This window comes from Lichenostomus cassidix, chromosome 1, assembly GCF_008360975.1.
Source record: "Lichenostomus cassidix isolate B80296 chromosome 1, HeHo_3.0, whole genome shotgun sequence".
In the NCBI taxonomy this organism is placed as follows: Eukaryota; Metazoa; Chordata; class Aves; order Passeriformes; family Meliphagidae; genus Lichenostomus; species Lichenostomus cassidix.
The window spans coordinates 7,278,564-7,294,381 of NC_139479.1; the positions used below are offsets into that span (position 1 = coordinate 7,278,564).

The 15,818-nt window shown below is 58.2% G+C and overlaps 1 protein-coding gene across 2 annotated transcripts in view; it reads left to right on the forward strand.

The window, feature by feature from the left end:
- BCOR (BCL6 corepressor) overlaps window positions 1-15,818 on the forward strand; it is an 81,945-nt gene that overhangs the window by 4,595 nt on the left and 61,532 nt on the right. The window contains exon 1 of one of the 2 annotated variants that reach the window (XM_085049032.1): window positions 8,072-9,703. The exons of the other annotated variant lie outside the window; for it this stretch is intronic. The gene's annotated coding sequence lies outside the window, so the exon portion shown is untranslated. Of the gene's footprint in view, window positions 1-8,071; window positions 9,704-15,818 lie in introns of those variants that run through there. 2 annotated transcript variants of the gene reach the window in all.

Sequence of the window (15,818 nt, forward strand, 5' to 3'; positions counted from 1 at the left end):
AAGACTACTGCATGACCACCTACTTAGGATGCCTTCATATTCTTAGAAACTCTGTTTATGCTGCCTGTCTGGGCTCTCTGGGGTAGACTCTGCCTTGCATTGTCTAATGTAGTGGTCCTATCATCAAAACATAAAACAGTAGGGAGAGATTTTGGACAAGCATGAGGCTCAGGACACACAGAGATAAATAGGGGTATCGACATATGCTAAATTTCAGTGATATTTTATCTTCCCAGGTTCACAAATACTGTGTTACGTGCCAGCAGCTTTAGTGTGCTGGGCACTCTGCAGGCACAGAAGACAGATTGCTCCTGCCTGCCCCAAAAATGGAAGCAAAACTGTAAAGTCTACAGCAGCAGATGAGCACGAGTGCTATGCTGGTGGTAGAGGGAGGCAGGTGAGCTCCTTGTCTTAGTCATGGCTAAGTCATAGCTCCTTTGCTATGTCTCACCAAGGCCACCACTCCCAAAGTCTGTGTCCTGCGGTTAGAAGGGAACAGTGTGTGTTTGTATGTGTGTGTTCATGTGAATGTAATTGTGTTTCTACATAATGTGGATTATCTTTCTTTTGGCAGCAAATCTGTTCAGGGGTTTAGATAAAAAGATAAATCCTGCAGCCGTTCCCTCCCTGGGAAAGGGCATGTCTTCTGTCACTTTCTCTGCTCCTTCTTCTGAGTGGTCCCCAAACATGCTTTTTCCTAGCTCAGCATCTTATATCACCTTGAGAGCCTGCCTGCTCTCAGCATGACACACTCCCACATGGGGAACAGGGGGAAAATGCATGGAATAAGGCACAGCAGATGAGGTGTTGCTCGGATGAATGAGAAGGGAAAGGAACTAGCATGTAGGGTGTAGAACCCCCCAGCAGCATTGCCCCATATGGTGCTAATGGGAGGGTTGCACTTCCACAGCTTCCCAGGAAGCTCTCCTGGCAGGGAGATGGGGTGTGGATAGGTGCAGGATACCTAATGGGCTCCCTTCTTCGGAACCCTGGTAGAGCTGCTTGGCTTGGTGTGAAGACAACCTTGTCGGGAAAGAGAGCTCCATTGATTTAAATGCAAAATTACCCTCCTGCAGTTCTAATTTCCCAGGCGAAGCCCGTGCAGGCTCTGAAAACATGAAAGTTGTTGATGTATTGGTTCAATTAATTTTCAAAATAAGTTTGAATGTCATTTGTTTCAAATTTTATAGGAAAGTGCTGCAGATTTTTGCAAGAAAGGAGTGAGGTGGGCGTGGACGGGGTGTGTATTTCGCATGGCCTTGAAAACGGGGCTTAAACGATGCATTCATTTAGTACCAGACCTCTGCACAGGGATGAGTGAGACCCGTGGTGAAAGAAAAAGACCTGAACATCTGTATTTGCTAAGTGGCACTGGCAGCGGTCAGCCAGCTCACAGAGAAGGGCAGACATGGGGATGTGAGGCCCAGCCGAGACTGCTGAGTCCCTGGTGCTTTTAAAAGGAAATAATAGCTTGTGGGGGAACCCCTCCTGGTGGCCTTGGCTCCTGTGACCCCCACTGATGTATGATATTTAAACAAGGAAATGTCAATATTGGTTTTCCACATACAGCCTCGTTCTGCTCTCCATGAAAACTACTGACAAACCCCTTAGAGGGTTGCAGGGGAGTACACCCCAAAAGAGTCACTCAGCCCCAAATACTGTTGGCTGCAGCAGCCTGGAAAGAAGCAAGTGCAGGTTGTCCTGAGTGGCTGGGTGATGTGTGCTTGCAGGTAAATTAGACACAAGTGAAGCAATCCCATCTTGCAGTATGCAGTGCCTCAAAGCTGCAGGTCCGATGGTTTGAATGATTATTGCTTTTTAAAATTATAAATTGCATTTTCGTACAGCGAGTGAGGATAATGTGCTGCTTACTAGAATTAAGTGCAACTCAAGGGTGTTTTGTTATAACAAAGGTGTCTTCTCTGTGCTCTCTTTTTCATGGCTGGGTCTAACAGAGTATTTGATTTGAACCCGATGGCTGTCTAGCAGTGGTTTTGGAAAGGAGTAATGCCCACTGCATGAGAGGATATCCATAAACTGGGCCATCAGATATGTCTTCTGATATATGTGTCCTCTGAGGTAGGAAAGTCTAAGTCATAGGAAGAGAGGGCAAGTGTGTGTGACTCATAGTAAAACGAGGGCACGTGGAAAGCATAAACGAAGAGAGGGCTGCTACTAGTAGGACATGAAGGCTGTGCTATGTGTCATGGGAAAAATAATTTAAGCTCATGGATAATTTAAGCTTAAAGGGGCAGTTGTGGTGCAACTGCATGGTGCAGAATGTGAGGTGGGGCATAAGTATAAAGAAACTTAACCCTTGATCCTGTGCTGTGCCTCTCTTGGTGTTGGTTTATGCAGGCTTGGTCTTGACAGGTGTTGCAGTAGCAGCTTCAAGGTGCTCTAATGTAATGTGAACTCCATCACAATTCACCTTAGCATAAAAGGTGTAGTTACACAGGTTTTATGTTCTGCCAGCCTGCCCCCAGAGGTAGTGGCAGAAAAAGTAGCATGCAAGTCCCTCAAGCATCTCTGTGCAAATGGAGAATCATTCCTGTATGGGGACCAGCTTTCCCAGGCAGGTCATAGCTACTTTCCCACTGGAAGGTGACCATAATGCAGGCCCACTGAGCTCACCCAGTCTCCAGTATGTGCCACAACCTCTTTTAGGACACAGATCACAGCTGGGACAGCCTGGGAAACAGAGCGAGCTAGAAGATGCTGTGTGCCAGTCTGATTGCCTTTGGCAGGAAAAGCACTTTTGGTCTGATGCGTGACCATGACCAATGTGAATCTCCAACCAGGACCATGAAAGAGGACCTATCATTTAGGAGGAAAATAAATAAAGCACTGTTGTTCAGGTGTGACTCCTGCTAGGAAGCACAGAGATTGTGTATGAAGCTGAGGCTCAGGCATTTCCTAGGATGTGTCTGTCCTGTGTGATTTTCTGCTTTTGATGATACAAATGATACGGAAGGAGGTTGTTTGGTCAGACTATTTCATCCTTGCTATACAAAGCCCAGCACAATGCAGTCCTAGCCACAGCTGAGGGTTTTGGGAGCCTGTCTCACCCAAATAATCCAGCACATTTTGGCTTCAACCCAGGCATGCAGGACAGAGTCCAGGCTTGCAGCACATGATACTATGTCACTCACAGCCCTACCATGCTTAATGTCTGTCTTTTGGAGCAGATGTTCATGAGAAGGTGGATGGGCAATGGGCTGAGGTGTGAAAGCAAACCCTTTGACCTGGTTGAAAAAGGCCTCATGGAATCTCTCTATGATCTGTCTGAGAAGGAATGTCCCAAAAGTGAGCCCCACCACTGTCACTGAAAGGACTGAACTACCCTGAGTCTTGGAGCAACTTAATGAGGGCTTTGGTACTGCAAGAGAGGAAGAGGGAAAAGGGGATGGTGTAGTGAAGCTCTGTTGCTGTACAGTCAGGGCTACTGCCATGGGGAGAATATGCAGCAGTTGCTTCTAATAGACAAAAGAAAAAAAAAATGAAGCCCTACTGAAGGGTAAGGCTGGTGGAGCACTGAAAAAGCCCTGCTAGGAAAACTAATCTAGCTCTGCATTTTGGTCAAGAGATCCTCAGCATCGTGAATTTGATGAACAACACTAGTCTGCATGAAGACAGGTGACTTTTTAAATGGGGTTTTAATAAAGTCAGTATTGCTAAGGCTATCTATAAAAGTAATCTGCATAGGGTTTTAAACAAGTAAACTTAATGATGCCATTAGTGCTTCCGACATGAATGAGGCTGTTGCTGCAATACTGTGTCCAGCTCTGTTGTGGTGTTTGCATGTTAGAAGTGCATTGGCAAATTAATATGGGATCAGAACAGAGCTAGAAGAGTGATTCAAGGTCTGGGAATCACATCTTATTGCAAAAGACTAAAGAAATCCCATCTATTAATTTATCCAAGAGGAGGCTATGACTTGGTTTGATCATAGTCTTTAAGTGCCCTAAGTGTCTCTATGGGGAGATTTCTGATAGTCAAGATCTCTTTAATGTGGCAGACAAAGGCATAATGAGATCCTATGCTGGAAAATGAAGCTTTATGAATTCTGAGCAGAAATAGGTGCTTTTAAAAAAAAAAAAAAAGTGAGGGGACATAACCACTGGAACAACTGAGGCAAGCAGTGGTTTTTCCTGTTACTTAAAAGTCTTCAGAGCAAGATTGGATGCCAGGTTAAAAGCTCAGGCAGAATTTATGGGTCTGATACAAGAACGTCTGGCTGAAATTCACTGGCCCATGATATGTGGCAGCTCAGACCAGCTGATCATAACAGTCCGTTCTTGGTTTAAAAAATCTATGAATTAGGTATTTCAAGTCCCCTGAGCCCCGACATTACTGGAGGTCTCAAAGGAATGCATTGTAAGCTGTCATCATTTAATTGCAAGCAAGCAGGGGCATTGCCTTTTTCTTTTTTTATTAATAAACTTATTTTCCAAGAGCTTGTTAGACACCACAGTTAAGCAGCTGCTAACAAACATGACAACATTTTAGAAACAGTTTAACTAATTCTCCTTCTCCTGTTTGCTCAGCTTTGTTTTGCAGCAGCACAATTTCATTCATGCCACATCTACCAATGCTTCTCTAGACGAAATAGCAAATTCCAGCAAAATGAAAAACGCAACCTCCATACATAGGGTAGGCTCCTTACACTGTGTCCTCTTTCATGTGCATCCCTGAGTCTCACAGATACATTTCAGGCTTTCGCTCAGCACTGTGCATGAGCAGAGCAGGGAAGAAGTCCATCAGTTTTCTGGCCCCTCAGATAGGTAGGAATCCATTGTCTGTCACGGGAGTGCTTGGCCTACAGAGCTCCTGGTTTGTCTGAGTAAATGGCAGAGTATGAGAAAAAGACATTAAGGAGAGACCTGGTATTCCTGAAATTATGCAAGCTATTAACCTCCTTGAGGTTTCATAAAATGGCCTCCAGCAAATGGTCAGAATGTTTTTCCTACAGAGTAGTTTTCAAGACGGCATAAACTTTCTTAATATCCTTTCAAAGGGGAAAAAAAAAAAAAACAAAGAAGAGAGAAAATAAGATAACAGAAAATCCCAGCCATGGCTCCTGGGAGTTTTGAAAATAATAGCCACGGTCGCATAGACATTCTAAACCTCTGATACGTTCAGTGCCCCGTTAGCCTCATCAAAACTGAAACAAGAGGTGGGTAAGGAGCGCAGCAAAAGATGGAGTTTAAAGTCGCTCGAGGACTGCACTCCCGTCGACGGGAGTCCTCAGCCGCCTCCCTCCGCCCGCGCTCCTATCCCCCGCGGCGTTTGATATGCAGGCAGTGAGTCAGAGGGACGAGGCTCCGCGGCTCGGCGGGGCGGTCGGGGCGGGGGCTGCCGCCGCTGCCTCCCGGGGCGCGGGCGGGGAGGTCGGCGGGGAGCCGAGCAGCGGGGGGAAAGGTGAACCCGGAGCCGAGCGGGGCACAAACCCATTAGTCGCACATAACTTGGGAAGACGCTTGGCCTCGCCATGACAACCGGCGGCCCGGGCTGCTCCCACGTCCCGCCGCCTCCCCCGGGAGCCCCTTTCCGTCCTCTTTCCCGGCGCTTGGGGAATGCGGGGCTGGAGAGGCGAGCCCGGTGCGGGTAACAAAAGGGCATGAAAGGAGCTCTGTAGCTCACTTTACACGTCCGAGAAGCATTTTCATGCCCCGTAATGAGAAGGGATCATTCCGAGGAAGTTCAGATCAAAGGCGAGAGCATCCCGGGTATTTGCATAATTGCCGGATTTCGGAGCACGGGCTGCAACCTGGGCACCTCACCGAGGGCTGCTCCTCGCTCGCCCAGGGCTCCGGGGAGGTCCGGACAGAGGGGAGGTTGCAGCCCGTGCTCCCGCGGGGAGAGCAGAGAGGCCTGCCCCGGGAACGAGATGCAGAGGTGGCCGGGCCCCGAGCAGGGTGCTGGGGCACGGCTGCGGTGTCCGACGGCAGGAAACCCTCGGGGGCTCCGAAGGGTGCGAACCTCCCGGTGCTCGGGCAAGCGGTGCCCGTGTCCCCGGGGGCTGCTGCCGTTGTGGAGGCGGTGCCGCTGGGGATCGGCTCCCCGCTCCCACCCGGCGACATCTGCGGCGCCGAGCCAGCACGCTGCCTCCCCGGCGGCTGGCGGGTGGCTCCCGGCCCGGCGGCTCGCACTGCCACCAGCGAGCGGGGATAAAGGGATTAAACGGCACGCTCGTTCCGCCGGGCGGGGGGGGTGTGTGCACTCGGCCGGCTCCATCCTCCCGCTCCCCCCCGAACGCCTCCCCCGCCCTCTGCACCCCCGACCCCGCGGCGCTGCCCCCGGCCGGCCCCGGCAGCGGGGAGGCACCGGGCGCGCCCGCGGTGGCTCATTGTTCCCGTAACCGACCGGGGCTGCCGCCGGCGCCCGCGGTGCTCGGGGCGACGGGGTTCGCGGCTGCTACTACCGGGAAGGGGATGCCCGGGGACACCCTTTTCAGCCATTTTAAAACAGCAAAGCTGGCGTCTTGCCGCGGGCGCTCCGTTCCCCCCTCCTCTCTTCGGAGCCCATTCTGCGCCTGGACGATCCTGACGGCGATGCGGGGGTTCCCCCCGCCCTGAAGCCGGCACCGCCCGCACACGCCCCACACCTGCGGTCCCCGGGCGAAACTCCACCCTGCGGGGACACCGCGCTCTTCCTGAGCCCTGTCCTGGGGATGTGGCCAGTCCTGACCCCTGCTCCCGCCCCCGTGCAGCCAGCTCCCGTTCCAGCCCCTAACCGGGATGCGGCCGGACCCTGCCCCAGCCCTAGCTTGGGCTGCTGCCAGCCCCAGGCCGGGGAGCAACCTCCCCGCGGGAGTCGCGGCTTCTCCCTGCGCGGCCGGGCCCGGGCGGGCTGGCCGGGCGCCAGGGAGGTGAGGTTAGCCTCGGAGCTGGCTGGCGGATGGCATGTTATTGTGAAAAGCGAGCGGGGAAGGCAAATAGGAGCATGGCACCGTATAGACTCGCCACGTGACCGAAATGTGTTTATCTCGCCCCGGAGAAGCCGGGCTGCCTGCGGAGGCCAACCCTGCCTTCATAGCACAGCCACAACTCCCGTGGCCGCGGACGGTTCTGGGCCCTGCGAGAGACCACTTCTGTTTGCTTTTGCTGTCGCTTCGGCTCTTATCATTTGCCTTGTCATTCATCATCAACCTCTCCCGGGCTCCCTCCCCCTTGCTCCCCCCCGCCGCCTCCCCCAGGGTCAGTCGGGAAAAGACTGAGAATCCATCTGAGGAGTGAGACGCGGGAAGAAGGGTTGGATGGTGATGTGGCTGGGTGGAGGGCGGAGGGGGTGTGTGTGTGTAAAAGCAGCTGCACGCAGAACAAAGGTGCTGGAGGGTGGCTTTTGGTGCTGGAGCAGAACCTCGTAAATGGGAGATTTCCGTTCGCAAGACTCCGCTTGCACAGTTTCTGTCCTGCCCTTGAACTGACAAGTGAATATCTGCATTGCAACCAGAAAGTAAATCACACCGAGCCTGGCTCGGGGATGGCGCGCACGACGCCTCAGTCTGTTGCTAAGTGCGAAAAAGTGGAAGATTTCAGCTTCCCAGCGCAACCCCGCTTCTCCGATACAGTATTTACTTTGGGAGCCCAACGAAACGCGCTCAGTGTTTATTATGGAGAGTGCCGGGGCAAGCTCGCATTTGCGTGATTAGGAGCAAGCGGAGGAGCGGCCGTGGCGCGGAATATCAAAGCGAGACCGCCTTGGCAGGGCTCCCAGGCAGGGCTTTACTGGCACCCGCGGGATTCCGCGGGGCAGGGCGAGCGCGGCCCGGGCGGCGGCGGCTGCCGCTCCCCGCTTGCCGCCGCCGGGGCACGGGGGGAGCCGGCGGCCCTTCGCGGGAGGCCAAAAGCAAACGTCGTTCCTGCCGTGGGCTCCGCGCTAACGAGGCGCAGCGGCTGGGCCGGGCTGGGCTCTGCCCGCCGGCTCGGCGCTCCCCAGCCCCAGCCGCGGCCAGCCGGCCGGTAATCTCATTAGTGCCGTCGCGTTTGGGGAGTAAAGCGCCCAGCGTCCCCGCCCGGCCTCGGGAGAGCAGACAAAGGTCTGCGAAGCAAGGCCCTGCGGCCGTGCCACGCCGGCCGGCCGTGTTAATGTTCAATCGGGAGCCGGAGAGCCTTGCTTCTCCTCCCGGCCCCGTACCGGGGGGCGCCGACCCCCGCCAGCCGCTGCCGGGCAGCCCGCGACAGGGCCTGTCCAACATAGCACGCCTTGCCCCGCCGGGATATTTTCTCCCTGGAAGTTATGCTAAAATAACATTTGTGTGCACGTTAATGATTTATTTATGTGGCTAATAACGCTCACATTCTCGCTGATATTTGTCTAGGCCAAAGACCAGCTGCGAAATGCCCCGCAGCTGTAGCCAGAGCTAGAACAGAGTGCCTTGGAACCAGAAATCAATGCTCCTGAAATGAACAAGTGGACAACTTATTAGGCTCAGTCACTCCACACGCCGTCCCCTGATAACGAATAGATGAAGTAGACGCCGGAGAAGGGACATGCCTGGGAAGGCCACACATGCCTGCTCCTTCTCGGAGTGGCCGGGTAACACCGCGGGGCACAGCCGGCCGCACGGACATCCCCGAGCAGGGCAGGGGCCGTGACACGGCATTCCCGGGCTGCCTAGGGTTAGATGGCGATAAATACGGCGAACGCCGGGGAGAACGGCTCCGGGGGTCACTGATAAAGGTGTCCGGTTTCCCTGCTGCTCCAGAGAGCACAACCGACAGGTTCGGCGAGATCACGTAGTCGTGGCTTCTCTGCCTAGAAACAGTCACGCTAATTTTGCATTTTTACCATCCACGGGGAGGAAAAATACCTGTCGTCCCGCAATGCAAATCCTTACGCAAATGGATCCGCGGGCGCACAGGGAGCTGCTGGCAGCCTGACCTGCCAGCCCAGAGTCACTGGCCCCGAGTTTAGAGGTGCCGGCCAGCAGCAGCACACCCCGAAAGCACATGGGATCTTGAAGACTCCCTGTTAGCCCCTCGGAAGTTGCTGCTGCCTCAGAAAGTCCGAGAAAGAGCCTGCGGTTAATCTCCGAGGCCTTCATACATCCCTGGCGTGCAGCGCCCCAGCGCTAAGTGCAATTAACATAACAGACACTAAAATAGGAGAGCGGCGCTGAATTTAATTTGCAGGCTTAGGAAAAAAAAAAAAAAAGAAGAAGAAAAAAAACTTAGCACTTAGAGCGGTCTGGTGATGAACGCAAGAAGTGATGTGGAAGGCGGCGGAGTAGCCCTCCTGCCTCGGAGAGGGGCCGCGGCCAGTTCCGTGGACCCTCTCCGGGAGTCGGGACCACCTTGGTGCGCGCAGGTTTCTAGACAGGTAAACTCCTCCAACGCAGAAACCTCCCGCCGTATCGCTCCAGCGCTGCTCGCCCCCCCTCCCGCCCCGGCGAGTGCTCCCGTGGCGACCAGGGCAACCGCAGCGCGACCAGGTCGCCGGCGCGGGCAGGCACCTCCCTGAGCCTCACTGCTGCCCGCCCCGACACGCACACATCTAGATCCGGCTCACTTTCCTGCCCCCGCTGCCCCTGGGGAGAGGGAGGACATGGATGGGGGACAGAAGCGACGGGGTAACCCCCTCCCCGCTTTTTCTTCCCCCCCTCCCCCCCGCCTCCTGCAAACTGCCGCTGAAGTTCACAAAAGAGCGAGACATAAAGAGATCGAGGTTTCCGAGAAAAGGGAGAGGCGAAAATAGCGAGGTAAAGAAAAAAGGAAAAAAAAAAAAAATCGTCTCAACAGAGGGACCCACCGACCGGCTGGGAAGCTGGTGGTATCCGGCCGGGGGAGAGGGGGGGAAGGAAGGAGCAAAGAGGGCTTTAAAAAACTGGAAGGCAAAAGCTGTTGGGGAGGAAGTGTAAACCGAGAGGGAGGCTGGGGGAGGGGAGAGAGCGCCATCTTTTCATGTCACAGTCACAGAGACAGCGCTGGGCTCGGCCACAGTGTCTCGGTTTCTTTTTAACAGCGGAAAACGTGCGATTAGCAGGCAGACGGGCGGAGACTACCAGCCCTGCGCGCACACACAGCCCGCAGCTCTGTCTCTGCGCCGTGTAATCCCAGCGCTCAGCCCTCTGCACCCCCTCATTAAAAACCCGGAGATTTCCTCCTCCTCCTCCGCTCTCCGAGGAAAACAACGCCTGCCACCGCCTGAACCCTGGCAGCGCCGCCCGCCCCGCACCGTCCGCTCGGAGGCCGCCCAGGGGCCCCGCGCTTCCCGGCGCCCTGCACGGCGAGCTGCGCGGTCCCCGTCACTCGGCCCCTGCTTCCTCTCGGGAGGCTGATTCTCACCCCCCCATCTCAAAGGGCCGCCCCTGAGGGGACGCACAGCGGGGGCTGGGGAGGGAGAGGGGAAGCTGGCTACAGCCCCCCATACCCACTGTCTCCCATCCCCAGGGGCTGTTGCTTCCCCGCTGCCGGGGCGGCTGCTCCTTTTCCCCCCGCGCCCTCCCTTTATCCATCCCGAGGGCGAGGGTGGGGTGCTCCGAGCCGGAGCTCCCCGCACTGGGGCCGGCGGCGGGGAGCAGCGCCGAGATCGCCCGGGAGCCCGCGGTGGAGCCGGGCACCGCCGCCCACGGCCCCATGAACAGCGCTTTATTCCGCAGCGCTCAAACCCCTCATTGTGTTTGGCAGAATCACCTGCCTCCTCCGGAGCCGGGCGATTAATTTAATGCGATACAGAGTGCGCTCCCTCCCGGCCCCTCGTCAGCGGGGAGATCTCCGCCGGGCGCTCCGCGCCGCGGAGGAGGGGCACGGCACAGCACGGCGGGGCACGGCACGGCAAGGCGGGCTGGCATCCTCCGAGCACCGGCTCTCCCGGCGGCGCCCGGGGAAACATCCCCCACCCGGTAGCGGTGGAACGGCAGCTCCGATCGGAGTCCACACAAGCATCCGCCGCGCAGACCTGCTCGGTGCCCGGGGGGGCTGCGAGGCGGGCGGGGGCCGAGCCATGCCTGGCCAGGGGATTTGATGGGTCGTTGGCTGCGCCTGGGGAAAGGCGGGCGGGGGGGGGGGGTTGGCTGCGCCTAGCGATGGGGGATTTGAGAGGGAAGGGGAGGGGGGCTGAGCTCGGTGGAGGGGGGTGCTCACTGCCGCGACTGCTGGGGACGGCGGCTGTTATTATTGTTATTACTGTTATTGTTATTTTAGGGGGCGGCGGTGGTGGGAGCGGGGGGGCGTGGGGCGGTCCGCGCTCTGCGGGGGGCGATGCGGTAGGGGGGCCTCCGGCTGCGCCCGCGGAGGGGGCATGAGGTGAGGGCGGTGGGAGAAGCGTCTCCTCTGTTTCTAATAAAGGAAACGACTTTTATTGAACGATAAATGCAGGGGAACGAAAGTCGTGTGGGTGCGCCTGGTGGGGGCGATTGATTTGGCAGGGGAGGGGTGGCGGCTGCCCGTGCCGGCGCGGGCTGTTTGGGGCGGGAGGGGCAGGCTGGCCTCGGTTGCTCCTGCCCGGGAGGGATCACGGGGAGGGGGCTTTGGCCGTCCCGGTGGAAGGGGACGAGGGGCTGCCCCTCTTCGTGGGGGGGCTGGAGCGAGGGAGTGCGAGATGCTCGCGGTGGGGGGTCCGGCGGGAGGGGGACGTAGGCCATGGGGTGGTGCCGCCTGCCCCTCTCGGGCAGGGCGGCTGAGGGGGAGGTGTCGGCTGCGCCTTGCCAGTTGGGATTTGATAGGGGCGGTAGGAGACACGTCTCCTGTTTCTAATAAAGGAATCGGCTTTTATTGAAGGATAAATGCAGAGAACCAAAGTCGTGTGGGCTGCAGCCGCCGAGCTTCGTTAGCTGCCGATGTGACTGTGAAGATAAAACGCTCCACAATAACTCGAGCGCGAACAGCGCCGAGGATGGGGACGTGCATTCCCCGACGGCCTTGGCCCCCCGCCCCCTCAGCCCTGGCCCCCTCGGCCCCGGCCCAGCGGCGGAAGGTGCCCGGGGAGCCTCAGACCGTGTTAACGGCTCGGCCTTGGGACTTCGCCAAGTTTCTCTGACTTAGGGGAACTCTGGGGATGAGTAATCGCGCCAAGCTAGGGTTTGGGAGGGAGTTTTTTTTTTCGCTCGCTCGCTCGCTCTCTTCTTTTTTCCCCTTGTCATCAGCTGCTGACCCACTCACTTCGAGAGCACGGTACCGACGGGTTTCTGAGAAGGGCGGCAGGAGCAGATCGGGGGTGAGGCGAGCCAGGGAAAGCCCCCCCACCGTCTTGGCTCCCCGCCGAGCCACCCCGGCTCCGCTCCGGCCCTGAGCACGTTGGGGCAGCGCGGGGTCACTGCTATCACGTTTCCCCTGCGGTGCCCTCGATGTGTCTTTGCCGGGGGACAAGGGGACGCGCACACACCCACGCCTCACACACACTGCGCTGCCTCGCGTGGAGGTTTCCCAGGGCAGCGAGGACACGGCGCTGCCGCGCCTTGCCTTCGGGAAGGTGTCGGGAAGCCTTTTCTACTCGACATCTCGGTTTATCGCAAGTGGCGACGGCTCAAGGACGGGAGGGGGAAACTCCGGGCCCAGGGGGAGGCCCCCGGGGACTGGGAAACAGCGCGTAACCCCGGTCGTGGCCGTGGCAGGCGCGCCGGGCCGGGGAGGAGCAGCGCCCGCATCCTGCCCGCGGGCCTCGGGGCGGGCGCGGCGGGGCCCTGCCCGGTGCTGCAGAGGGCAGGGCCACCGCCGTGCGCACCGGGCGCCGTGCCCGCACACGGCCTCCGCCTGTGCCTGCCGGGCAGCGGGGCGCGGGGGCGGCCGAGAGGCTCCGAATCAGAACCGATTCGACGCCGAGCACGGCCGCCCACAGCGGATCCTGCAGCTTGGCTGGGGACAGGCCGGGGTGGGGGAGTGTCGCCGTCGGGGGTGCTGCAGCGAAACGAACTGGGAAAGGCTGCTTGGCTCTCGCTTTGCCTCATCCGCCGCAGCTTGTGGGGCCTGTGCGGGGCTTTCCCTAGCGCAGGTCTCTGCCCGCTCTACGGGCAGCGAGGGGCCGGCTCCCCCGCCTGCGACGGGGATGGCGAGCGGGCACGGCCGGGGAGCGGCGGGGAGCCGCTAATCTCGGCGCCTGACAGGTTTCGGTCCTCTGATTACCTGCGTGATTTGGCTTCCGAGAGGCTCGCTATGAAGCGGCTGCTGCCCTTGTTTGGGTACCGTGATGGCGGGGGGGCGCGGGGGGACGACGATGTAGAGAGAAGTGAGGACGGGGTTTTAAATAGCACTTCTGAACGGAAAATACTTTTATTTTCCCTTGGATTTTTGAAGCTCCTTTCGAAATGAACATTTTCTGCGATAAGAGGTGACCGATCAGAATCGCTGGGGGGAGGTTGTAAGCAGACGTTTTGCCCCAGCTTACTGTTATCTTATCTTTCACACTTGCAGGGCGAAAAAGTGGCTTATCTTTATACCCACCCCCCTCTCGCCTTAATTGCTAAAAACACTGTGAAGTGTTAAGTACAGGACTAAAGAATCTCTCCGCGTGTCTGCCATGCGAGTGAAGGGGCGGGGGGGGGTCCGATCTGAAAAATTGGGGTCTTTTCTCCGGAAAGGCACACACGTGTACGCGCCCAGAGCTCGTCCCTGCCCTCGCTCTGCCGCTGCTTTGATGTTGCAGCTTTCATTTCATATGTATGCACCCCGAAGAGCCACCCGCCGCTGCCGGGCTTCCAGCCGGGGCGCGAATCCCGCTCGGCACGCCGGCGAGCCCGGGGGCCGCGCCGCGGGGCGCGGGTGCGGAGGGCGGCGGAGGCCTCCGCTGTCACCTTTGGGGCGGAGTGAATAACCCCAGTGTTTATGAACGCGGGCTCGGAATTGGTATTCAGCGCCGAGCCACCGTCTCCTCGCTTTCTCTCCCCACCCCCTTCGAAACAAAACACAACACAAAAACAAAACCAGAAGGAGGACGGAGGTGATTCATCGACTGTATCCAATTATTAACATACAAGCTGTAGTCTGCACAAACACACCTTCAAACCATGGCGGTTCCCCCGGCCGCCGTATTATGTTTAAACTCGGGAGCACGGTGGCTTCTGTGCCTCCGCCAAGCCACCGCTCGCTGCCACTCCTCCCCAGGCCCCCAAGGGACGGGGATGGGCCGCAGTCCGCGCCCCACGGGGCTCAGGGACCCCGCTGGGAAAAGGGGTTATAGCCTCCAGCTCCCGCGCATCGCCTTCAAAGGCGAAGGCTCAACCTCGCCCGCGTCGCTTTCCGCCGGGCCGGGGTTTTGTCTGGCTCCCGCTCCTGTTCGCCCCCTGAGCCCTCCACGCCGCCCTCCCGCCGAGCCCCACCTCTGCCCCCCGCTGGGCTGGGGGGAGGCGAGGAGAGCGACAACCTCGCCGGCGCTATTTTTACTCCTCTCCAGACTTGTGCGGCGCACGCCCCCTCCCCTGCAGGGCCTTGCCTAGCGGCTGCATCTCTCCGCTCGCAGGAGCCACCGAGGCCGCCCGCCTTTCACCTCCGTCTGCCCCGCCGGCCCCACCGCCGGCACGGCGTGGCCCCTGCGCCCGGGGCAGCGCCCGGAGCGGCCCGAGGGGACAGGGCGGGGGCGGGGGACACACACACGGGCGCGCCGCAAGCAGACAAAATGGCCGTGGTATGCAAGTGGGAGACGTGGAGGGGGCAGCTCGCAGCCAGCCTGCCCTCCTCTTGCAGCTGGGCTGCCGCCCCCCTCCCCCAGACCGGGGCCCAGGCCGTGCCTCGAACCCCGGTGGGCTCGGCACTGCGCCCTCCGCTCCGAGCTCTGCCCGGGCCGGCGAGAGCTTCCCCGGCAGCGGCGCGGCAGGCCGAGCTCCCCGGCTGGGGGCAGGCCGATAGTGCGAGTGTTTGGCTGCCTGTCCCTCCCGGGCTGTCCGCTCCGGGCGGCGAGCGGGGACCGCAGGACCGCGGGCATCTCCTGTTTCGTGGAGCGGGGAAGGGGTGCGGAGCAAAACAAACGCAACTGGAGAGATTTGTCATTCGCCTTTGTAAGAAAGATAGCTGCGCTTAGTCCGTGAACCGAGCGGGTTTCGGGCTCTTCTGGGGAGACGGAGGGAAAATTATGGATCTCCTGTCAACGGAGTAGCCCTGAACTACGAAGTAAAATTATAGTACTTCTGCTATGCAAAACCCCTTTGATTGCCCGGGGAGTTTGCGTGGCGGTGTAACAATATGCTGACGCCGTGTCAGGTCTGAAAGCGCTGCAGACCCTGTATAACGCCAATTGAGGCTTGTCTTGTTTTGTTATTCAGATTTCTACACTTCCATTAAAAACAGCCTTACAATAACCAATGATAAAGGTCTGATTTAAGACACACTCAAGCAGGGCAATTCAGAGCTTAGGACAGTGATCTGTTATTTATAGGCTTTTCCTAGCACTCATCACCAGGCTGTCTGAGCACCTCGCTTGCATTAATTCATTTTACCTTCGCAGCGCCCATCTCCCCTCTGTCTCATTTCGTGCCCGAAGGACCCGCGTGCTCCGGCTGCCGCTTGGTGAGCAGGGGAGCGGGCCGTGGAGGGGCTGCCCGTGGTGGGCCCGGCCTCGCCACTCCTGCGCTTTAACCCCCAACTTTCTGAGGTGCGCGGGGAAGCTTCCAATTAGAGGCGGCGCTGGAGGTAAATGAGAGCCGGCATAAAGCCATCCCACTTGGAAGCCTCCTGCGAGAAGCCTATTCTGCCATTAACAATGGATTTGTCTTTACGAGGAGGTTAAGTACTTAGCATTATCGGAGCAGCCGTTTTCGCGAGCGCATCCTTGCCCAGCTCCTCGGCGGCTGCAACAGCAGCGACAGCGGGGAGCCCCCCCATCCCCTCCCGGGGAGAGAGCAGTGTGCAGCAGCCTGACCCGGGGGTCAGCTCCCTCCGGGGCGT